Source organism: Octodon degus, unplaced genomic scaffold, assembly GCF_000260255.1.
Source record: "Octodon degus isolate 3935 unplaced genomic scaffold, OctDeg1.0 scaffold00240, whole genome shotgun sequence".
Classification (NCBI taxonomy): domain Eukaryota; kingdom Metazoa; phylum Chordata; class Mammalia; order Rodentia; family Octodontidae; genus Octodon; species Octodon degus.
In genome coordinates, this window is record NW_004524816.1 from 2,331,127 (window position 1) to 2,341,649 (window position 10,523).

Genomic DNA, 10,523 nt, shown 5'->3' on the forward strand with positions numbered 1-10,523 from the left:
GAAGCTGCAGAGCTGGGGGAAGCTGAGGGGCTTCACGAGCCAGGGAAAGACAGGCAGGGGCTGCCGTGGCCGCTCTAGCAGCATTGGCATGTTTGAATCTAAAGACCATGGCACGGAAGCAGAAGAGGGATCATGGCCAGACAGGAGAAAGAGAAGGAAGGAGAGGAAGAAGGGCATGGGAGGAAGGGACTGGGATAGGCATGATCCAAAGGCACTGAGGGAAACCCATATTTTGTAATTTGTTTTTTCCAGAACTGGGGATTGAACTCAGGCCCTTGTGCTTGCCAGACAAGAGCTTATTCTACTGAGCTATCTCCCCAGTCCCAATATTTTGTAAAATTAATAGGCATTCATAACAATGGGAAATTAAATTAAAAGATGTATTGGAGTTTAGAGAGTAACAAAGGAAGGAAAAAATTGTTTGGAGGCTATTTATTGATAACACTATAAAATAAAAATTGAGTGCCTACCTTGGATTATTTAGTGATTCTGTTTCCTTTTTCCCCTGTATTTCAAGTCTTAGGTGTTTGACCACTATTTTCTTCATAGCAATTACAGCCAGAAGTAGAAAGGCTTTTGCCTTTCAATTCACCTCTGAATGCCAAGTTCAACAATGCATTCTTTAATGTTGGCCAAAGATCTCCCTTAAATAAACAAGCAACCCTGACAATATGGTCTTATTTATGAGTTTAAGGTTTTGTTTCTCAGGTGGCTGTTGCCGTGGTTAGAATACACCCAGCAGGTAGATGGTGAAGCATGCCAGGGTGTGCCCAGTATGTGGACGCTGCAGGAAACACTGGGTCCAGGGCTGCAGTTCAAGGACCATTAGAGGTGACAAAGTACAGCGGGAGGGACTAGAAGCATGCTTGTGAGTTACAGGTGATCAGGTGACACAGGTGTGTTTAGTCTATACAGCAAGTGTTGAAGTAATGACTAAACACACCTGTGTCACCTGGTCACCTGTAACTCACAAAAAATTTGCTGATCTTCTTCCTTGTTAAAAGTGGGCATAGTAATACTCCCCCATCTTCCAGAGAGAACACGAGAGCAACAGCGTTAGACTAAGGACAAACCTTAGAGATGACTTAATATTGAGCCAATCTCCTTCAGTTGGTGCTGGATTTTATCCTTCCTAGTCTGCCACGTTCTCCCTGGCCTCCCCTTGCTTTCTGCTTCCAATTTGGTCTGTAAAATGTGCAGTGCATAGTTGGTGTTTTTATCACAAACCAAATTGTCCTTCCTCTTATCTCACTTTTGCAGAAACCTACATTCCACCCCACTTACTATCACAGCTGCCACGAAGCTGTGTTTAACTCTACCTCAAATCGCGACATCTCCGTTCCTACTTTCCATCTTTAGCGACCTCCTGTTGTTCTTTTGTGGCTCATAATTGTATATCTTTTTATGACAACTAATCAAAAGCAAGGAGTTTGTTGTATAAATCCTTTAATGCCAATAATTTACATTTAGTTCTCGGGCAAGACCCGAGTGGGTCATTCAGCAAGCCCTCCTCTGAAGTTTTGCTGAATCATTTTGAGATCAAATCTGTCCCTATAGTTCTACAGGGATGTTGAAGATAAATGCACTAATATGTAGGAAGGGCTTTTAGCTCCTGTAGGAGAGCAACTCTATCAGCCCAAGAGATTATTATTTCAGCTGAAAGGCTATCAAGCATCTTCCCACAATTACTTATTTATAGCCATAGAAGCTTTTAGCAAAACAAAAATCAGCATCTTCAATTAGGTCACTCAAATCCTACATTTATGAAGTATGGAAGCCAATATGTAAAGAACAGCAATGGCAACAGCTCCTCGGGAAAACTGTAGGTGTCACGTCTAAAGAAAGAGGCAATGGTTCAGCAATCATTTAGACTGATTCTCAGCAAGTCTTAACGGTAGTGAGCGGGGAGCCTCAGAGAGTTGGGTGTATTGGTTGGCTTCCCTTCCTTCTGCAACATGTTTTGCTACCAGGCTGGCAACATTATACGTGATGAAGGATGTGTTACAACATGGAAAAATAACTGAGCATTTAATGAAGGTCAGGAAGAGAACAATTCACAACCTCAGAACACACATATAACTAATGTTCTAGTTCAGGTTACAAAGTCAACAAAATACTCTATATAAGTCAAGCAGTCAGGCAGTATCACAGCAATGGTAGTCAACATTTCTTTCTGGGACAAACTAAGCTCAGGAAGGTATCAAGATTTACGGGGGTAGGGAGGGGGAGAAGACAGAGACGTCCTGACAGTGGGCACCTGAAGTGAAAGTCTAAGGCAATTCATACTCAGAGTAAAACAGTAACATGAGCTTTCCTGACATTCTTACGAAAACCACAGAAATAAAGAAAGCCAGAAGACGCTTTGTTTAAAGGTACTTTCCCATGAATACATCTCTTATCACAGAACATGAAGGTTTCTGGCCCTAGGAAATCTCAAGCGTTCCAAAAATACTGTGTTCAGTATCAATATTATTGCTGTGGACACTGGAGATTCTAAGAAGCAGTACAGAGGGGCACAGAATTTTAGTATTTTTAGAAGAGTTGATAGGGTAAGAGAGAAAAAAAAAGAACACAGGAGAATACTGATGACTTCTAGCCTTCATGCTCACAGAGGCAAGGACGGATCCCAGGGTCACCAGGGGAAGGGCGGCCTGGGTGTGGAGCTGAATGAGACTGAGATCTTCTAGCAGCACACCCAGATCGGGTAAGCAGCACCGAGTACCCTGAAAGGACACATCTGGGTGAACAGTTGAACCCATTCAGTCATGATGAGCCACGCACACCTCACTTCTCTACGCACCTGCCTCGTCGCCCCTTGAGAAGATGCCTGCGCCCCGCTCCGCAGCCCTGTTGCTCTATGCCAACGCTAATTCCTCTAACACCCACTTTGTAAGGCTGACGACATTCTCATGCAGAGGACCCAGGCTGCAAGCTCTTCAAGCCTGCTGGGAGCACCCTCGGAACTCCGTTCGGCCATCACTGGATCAGAGCAGGACACTGCAGGAACGCAGCTCCCTCACGGGCAGCCCAGTTAAGTGCGAGGAGAATTCTATCAAACCCCCAGTGCATTCCCAGGTGGGGTGCCGGTGCTCCTGTGTGGTCTGCTTGGCCCGTGTAAGCACGGCCCAGTTCTCAGCATGCTTAGATTCACTTCAGTGTGCTGGCTGCAGAAGAGACGAGTGCGCAAAGGCCGTTTGTCCAAAGCGTTCCCACCTACGCCGCTTCTCACTTTTCCTGATCCTCGAAGCAAACCTTTAAAGACCTTCATCACTCCATCACCACGCTGGGTCACCATCCCTGAAGAGCCAGGATGTAAAAATGATACCTCTACCCCGAGAACACCTACTCCCTGGCAACACCATGCCACCACTGGCTTCCAAAAACCCCACTGGTTTTGAAATAGCACCCTACGACTTAGGAAGAGGCTGGATATAGAATTTGTTGAGTTTCTGTGAGTAAACTAACACGATCTTCTCCCTCAAAAGTTCACAAGACTTAGGTAGTTTCCATGAGCATGGCATGGGCTATGACTTCTTGGCCATATGTAACTGAATTAAATATCCACAAGGAGGAGAAACCTCTGCAGGAAGGAATTCTCTGATACGAGGACATGTTATAGCTTACCTTTGGTACTGTGAAAAAGGCAATTTAAACAGATATTTAAATAGAAAGTAGAAATAAATAGCAATTCTTACCCAAACCTCCAGATTAATGGTAATTCTTTCGGAGACTTATATTTCTTTTATTGGGTAATAATCCTAACTTATTGACTTGCCAGACCAAAAGTTTATTGTTTAAAATATGGTTTTACTTCAACACCAGAAAATAATGCTGTTCTAGGATAGAGGGCCCCAACCTCATGTACTTCATGGTAGGCAAAAATCCAGATGATTTCCAAAGGCTTCGGATGTGGAAGTCACATAGTTTTGAAGTTCCAATCCTGAACCTCTGTAATCCATCAGGTCTAACGATGTACCAGACGATCACGGAGTCTGTCATAAATAACGTCTGAAGACGTTTTTCATCTTCTCCTAAGCAGCCTCTGTATGACTGGGAGACAATATCAAAGAGAGGAGCCAAAGAGACTTAGTTAAGAAGTTGTTGAATAGGAAGGAAAAACAGGAGAAAAGGAGGGAGATGGAGGAACCATCTCCAAATATAAAAGGTTCCTCCCAAATAGAACTAATGCAAATTTCTCTCTAAAGGCCTTTATAAGAGAAGACGAGCAGTTTGTTTTGCAAGGAAAAATAGGAAGTCTAATCCAGTGAGCACGCGATTTTCAGCATCTGTGGCCAGTGCACGGGTGAGAGTGGCTTTGGTCGGTGGGGAGCGCGACCTGGGAAGCCAGCGCCTCCTGCTGGCCTGGGGTAGTGTGCAGCGCAGCCGCTCTGCCTCACCACAGCTCGGGTGCTTTCCCTTCAAAACTGGATACAATTTCATGTCCTACTTTCTCGTCAAAGGAGTGTTGGTGGATCAAATAAGCTAATAGATGCAAGATTTCTTTTGAAGACAAGAGCTCTTTATGCAAAGACGTTATTAAGATTATACATTACTTAGTATCTTATCACCTTTACATTTAAAAAATAGGATGAAAAAAGGCTGTAAAAATACATTACTTTGATCCTCATACTCCTTTGCAAAGGAAAAGGAAAGTGTGGAAACTTAGTTTTACCTGACTGTGATAACTGGCAAAAGGATGTGTCCATCCTATATGGATATAGCTCCTTGTATGCAGGATATAAACTGCTATATGACATCATGTTTTAGGACATTTTACTGGAGATATCCAGCTTATAAAAATACAGTATTCTGGGACGTTGACATAGCTTGGTGGTCTTGCTGCTCAGCAAGCACAAGGACCCGGGTTTGATCTCTGGTACCACATGCTGTGCCAGCCCCGGAACCCCAGGTGTGCTGTGCCAGCCACTAAAACCAGGCATGGTGGTGCAGGCCTGTAATCCCAGCACTGCGGAGGCTGAGACAGGAGGATCACCATGAGTCTGAGCTGCGTAGCAAGAACCTGTATCAAATAAATAAATAAATAAATAAATAAATAAATTTTTATTTTTTTAAAAAGGCTGATATTCCTTGGACGAATCATTAAGGTTTTTCTGACAAATACGTCTGACTGGTATCTTTGATCGGATCTCACTATACTGTAGGTTTGCACTGTCCCCTGAGGCCCATGCATTAAGCAGCTGGTCCTCAGCCTGTGGCGCAATGGGGAGGCGGTAGGAATTTTAGGTGACAGGACACAGAGGGTGGTTTCAGCTCATAGAGGGGCACATCTCTGAAGGGGACGAAGGATCCCTGTTCTTCTCTTTGTAAATTTGTTTCCTGGGCCCCACAGGGACACAGCTTGCTCCCCACGGTCCGTGCCATGAGGCATTGTCCCGGGTACAAGCCTAAAGGCAGTGGGGCCAGGACTGACACTCCAAAACTGTGCGCCAAAACTACACTGTTTATGAGGCGATTACCTCAGGTGTTTTCTACAGTAACAGCAAGCTCAATAACACACCAGGCATGGTCCACAGGCAATATGGTTGGGGGTCTGGAAAGATCACGTTCCATGGCTGGAAGTCCCACTGCCACAGACGTCGTGGACAGAGAGGTGGGGTGTTTACATAGAAGATGCGCCAGGCCACAGGCCATTGGTCTGTAGCCCCTACCACGGACGCTCAGTCCACAGACCAACAGTTCTGTTCCTCTAAAGGGGCTTGGGATGAAGCGGGAGGTGGCCCCCAGACAGACAGGGACAGCGGCTGCCACCCGCTCACTCCAGCCTGGGAGGCTCCCCCCTTCTTAGATCTGCTCTGGCGAATGCCAGCAGGTTACATGAGTATTCAGGGAGATGACCTTGGTGTTCCAATCAAGAAGGATGCTTGTCCGAGGGAAGGTAGCCACTGCAATTGTGCCAGGCCCACAGAGCCCAGGACTGCACCCCAGGAAATCTACACATGTGGCTGTCCCAGCTTCCTTATTGATTGGTTTTGCCCAAACAATTAAATTTTTATTAGCAACACCTCTAACCCTGAACCACCTTGGGGTGAAAGAGAAAAGCCAGAACCTTCGTTTTCTCCTCTTCGTAGATGACTTGGCTTTGTCAGGCTTCAAAACATCTTTCATAAATAAATTTGAACTCAGAAGAATTTGGGTCTGAATTCTAAGCCTTCTGTCTTAGCTGTAGACCCCAGGCCCTTGAGGCATAATCTCTATTTCCTCACCTGTAGAAGACAAAAGTATGTGCCTCACCAGCTTTTTGAAGATTAAGTTAATGTATGGCAAACATTAATCTTAGTCTAAAATGTAACAAATATTACATTTTATTATTAAAACCACCACCAAAACAAATCACTAGAGTTATGTCTGCCACAAAGATGTCTGTTTCACAGCCAAACACATAATGAAGACATTTCTTTGTGGCACCTCTGTCCCCTCCAGTCACTTCTGCCTGTCTTTGCATCAGCCTGCTTCAAAGGTCACTGGGATCACAATTGGCTTTGTGCCCCAACCTGTCCTGTTCCCGTCACAAAGTGAAGTCAGGATGCGGCGCTCACAGAATTGTACTGTGCCTAAAGAGGTGACCACCTTTTCCCCCTGTGGTGCTTCTGGGCCTGCAGGTCTGTGTAGGGCCGCAGACGCGGGTCCTATATTACACAGGATAGGTTTTGTTAAGGTTGTCAAGAATAAGGCCTACTTTAAGAGATACCAAGTGATGTTTAGAAGATGACGAAAAGGCAAAACTGACTACTATGCTAGGAAACGCTTGGTAATACAGGACAAAAATAAGTACAACACACCTAAATGCAGGATGATAGTTTGTATAACAAAGGTGTCATTTGTCGGATTGCTTATGCCCATATTGAAGGGGATATGATAGTCTGTGCGGCATATGCACATGAACTACCAAAGTATGGTGTGAAAGTTGGCCTCACAAATTCTGCTGCAGCATATTGTACTGGCCTGCTGCTGGCCCGCAGGCTTCTCAGTAGGTTTGGCGTGGATAAGATCTATGAAGGCCAGGTGGAGGGGACTGGAGACGAGTACAATGTGGAAAGCATTGATGGCAAACCCGGTGCCTTCGCCTGCTACTTGGATGCAGGCCTCGCCGGAACTACAACTGGCAATGAAGCTTTTGGAGCCCTAAACGGTGCTGTGGACGGAGGCTTGTCTATCCCTCACAGTACCAGACGATTCCCTGGTTATGATTCTGAAAGCAAGGACTTCAGTGCAGAAGTACATCGGAAGCACATCATGGGGCAGAATGTCACAGACTATATGCGGTACCTAATGGAAGATGAAGATGCTTACAAGAAACAGTTCTCTCAGTACATAAGAACAATGTGACTCCAGACACGATGGAGGAGATGTATAAGCACATGCTGCTATATGAGAGAATCCAGTCTATGAAAAGAAGCCAAAGAGAGAAGTTACAAAGAAGAGGTGGAATCGTCCCAAAATGTCCTTTGCTCAGAAGAAAGATCGGGTATCTCAAAAGAAGCCAAGCTTCCTCAGAGCTCAGAAGAGGGCTGCTGAGAGTTAAACCAAATTTCTATGAAGATTTTTCAGATAAAGACCAATAAACTTATTCATCAAGAAAAAAATAAAATAAAAATAAAGAGGTGACAACAAGCTCTGCTTGCCATCCCTGTTTAGGAGTGCTCGGCTTTGCAAAGCGGGCCACCATCACATTGAGCGGGCCTGGTGTCCACAAGTTCTGCCGACTCCTCCTCCTAGGGCTCGTGCTTGCATATGTGACGTGCTGTAACTGCTGCTATTAACAGCATGCAAATGGTGGCTTCTCTATAAACCACCTTTGTCTCCTTGCCTTCCAGGAAGACCATGAGAGTTCAGGGCCTTAAACCTCAGAAGGAGCCCCACCATAGATGCCTGGTACTCTCCTGCAGACAGACTTTCAGTTGACTCCTAGATGGGTCTGGCAGGGTACAGGTGGGGAATATCTGACGACCACGACCACGACCCTGACCCCCTAATGTGCCTTGATTCGGGGTAGCAGTGATAGAATTCTCGCATATAATATACAGACTTAGCCACTTTTATCGCAGATTTTATCCAGAGATCTGTATTTTAGCCACACTAAGTCCAGAAATGAATTACAGAAGAGTTAAATGGGCACCTTTTAAAACACTGAATTGCATCAGAAAAGATGAACAAGCAGGAGGCCAAATATTCTGTCTTTTGTTCTCAAGCGGAGGCCTAGGAGAAAGCCCAGCAGAGTCTGGGGAATAAAATGAACCCCATAAAGCGTTCATCATCGATTCCCAAGGGATCGGGGCAGCAAGACAGTGATCACTGCTAGGGGCAGCTCTGAGGGTCACTCACAGAACAAACCGTACCAACCCAGGGGCCCAAGGAAAGCAAGTGGGCCTTGGCCAGTCACCACCTCCTTCCTCTACCCAGCAGCAACCAGGATGCTGGACAGCCAGGAGGCCCTGGCAGAAGGACTCTCTTCAGATACCAACCCCAGCCCAAAGGGCCTGAAGCTGCAGATTTAAAACATAAAACAACAAACAGATGATGAATGTGAACATTAACAAGATGCCCGGAGGTCCTGCAGGGCCTGCGCAGGGCTTGCGCAGGAAACAGAGAACCAAGGTGGAGGACTTGAAATTGTGCAAGTGCCTGAGTGTACGCAGGTTCTGCATGTACTCCCCAAATCCTTGTAGGATCAAACCTGCCAGATGTGCACGCCTGCAGAAAGCTTTGGAAATCTCTTACCATGCATTGTTTGCAGCTGCTAAGGCTTTCTACACTTGGCAGGCATCCAGCAGATTGGGACAGACCTGACAGCAAGCATCCACTGTCCTAGTAATCCCAAAGAGTCAACTGTATCGTTTAAGCAGGACAAACAGAACACACTAGCAGGTGGGACAAAACCCCTGTGCACAGTAGCGACAGTCGGAATCACACATTTCTTTCTCCTTTTGAGTTCCTGGGGATTGAACCCCACGCATGCCACGAGCTAGGCAAGCCCTCCACCACTAAGCTACAGCCCAGCCTTTTCTTCTTGAAGCAGGGCCTCATGAAATCTTGGGGTCTGGCCGGAATCTGTGTTCCTCCTGCCTCGGTCTCCAGTAGCGCCTGGATGACGGATGTGTGCTGATTGAACATTCCAACCCTGCAAGGAACATGCAACGTGTGTTTCTGTTCTCTCCCATTTTGTGATTAAATAAGATGGCATGACCTTACTTGTGAATATTTACCTTGATTTCAACATAATATATACACACGTATAATCTTTGTAACTTTGGTTTTCAAGAATTCTTTCCATACATACGACTATGGAACATATTTGCAGTAGTAAGAAGGCAGTGCTGTCTATGTGCCATGCTGGGGTTATTAGAGTACGGTACATAAATCAAAGCAAAGCCTGTGTTCAATGACGTGAGCACACTTTAATGTTTGTGAATTTGTAAAAAAATATTGTTAGCTATCATCTTGTGTTTCACTTTAAAAATCCAGAATGCAGTTCATCACTGACTCCTACTTCATAGAACAGTCTTTCAGAGAAAAGGAGCCTTCAGTTTTTTGACAGGCCCTGCTCGTGTAGCAGGAACCAAATTTCTAAGGGTGAGCGGCGTGCCTGCGCTGCCACCGTGTGGAGGGCTCGGAGAACGCAGCCAGGCGTGCAAACCCTGCGCAACCGCCCTTCCTCATCCCCGCAGCAGTCGCTGGACAGCGCGCACGCGCAGAGGCTCCAAAGGGGTCCCAGGCTTTCTGCACCTGCCCCGCCTCTGCATGGGACCATTTCCCACGGAGCATTCCCCAAACGGCTGAAAATCAGGTATGCTCTGTTTGTAATAAGTATGCAAAGCTGTGTGAACGTGGGCTATTTTTAAACATGTTCATTTTTCTTCCAAATAGTATTTAGGAAAACACTCCGTGAAAATGCCCAAGCGTTAGAGAAGCCGCGCGAATGCACGAGGCCGTGAGGCGTCACTGCGCTGCGGGCCCTGCACGCTGGTTGGCTGCGGCGCGCCAGCGACACCCAGAGGACAAGCTCTAGCGAGCGGACGACAGGAGGTCACGGTGCACCGCGGAAGCTTTTGCTTTTAATATATTCCCTTATACTACAAAGCAAAGAATAATGGGCTGGTATTTTCTTTTGCTGTTCACTGAAATTTTCTTTTTTTCACAGTTTGTAAAGCTTCCTGCTGTAAAAGTTGTTTCCTGCTAGTTCGGTCCACCAAATCAGGTTGTGCTGGGAAGAAGGGGGTCACCCATCCAAAGGAACTAATTGCTCTCTTGAAATACCAGCAAGTCTGCTTCCGTCCTTCCTGCCAGCTGGGTCTCTCCACACAGTCCTCCGGCGGAGTAGGCGAAGACCCTGAAGCGCAGTCTCCACCATCACTATCCTCATCCCTCCAGCTAAGCCCCAGTCACAGGACAGGACTTTATTAAACATCATCTTTGCATGACAATTCTACTTAATCTTAAAAGAAGTAGTTGTTTAAAAAGATGTAATCCACAGGTCACAACAGCCACCATTTAAACTGTGTGAG

At 46.0% G+C, this 10,523-nt stretch overlaps 1 pseudogene; it reads left to right on the top strand.

The window, feature by feature from the left end:
* The first annotated feature begins 6,544 nt into the window (after positions 1 to 6,544).
* On the top strand, positions 6,545 to 7,543 carry LOC101585426 (annotated as a pseudogene).
* The last annotated feature ends 2,980 nt before the right edge of the window (positions 7,544 to 10,523 follow it).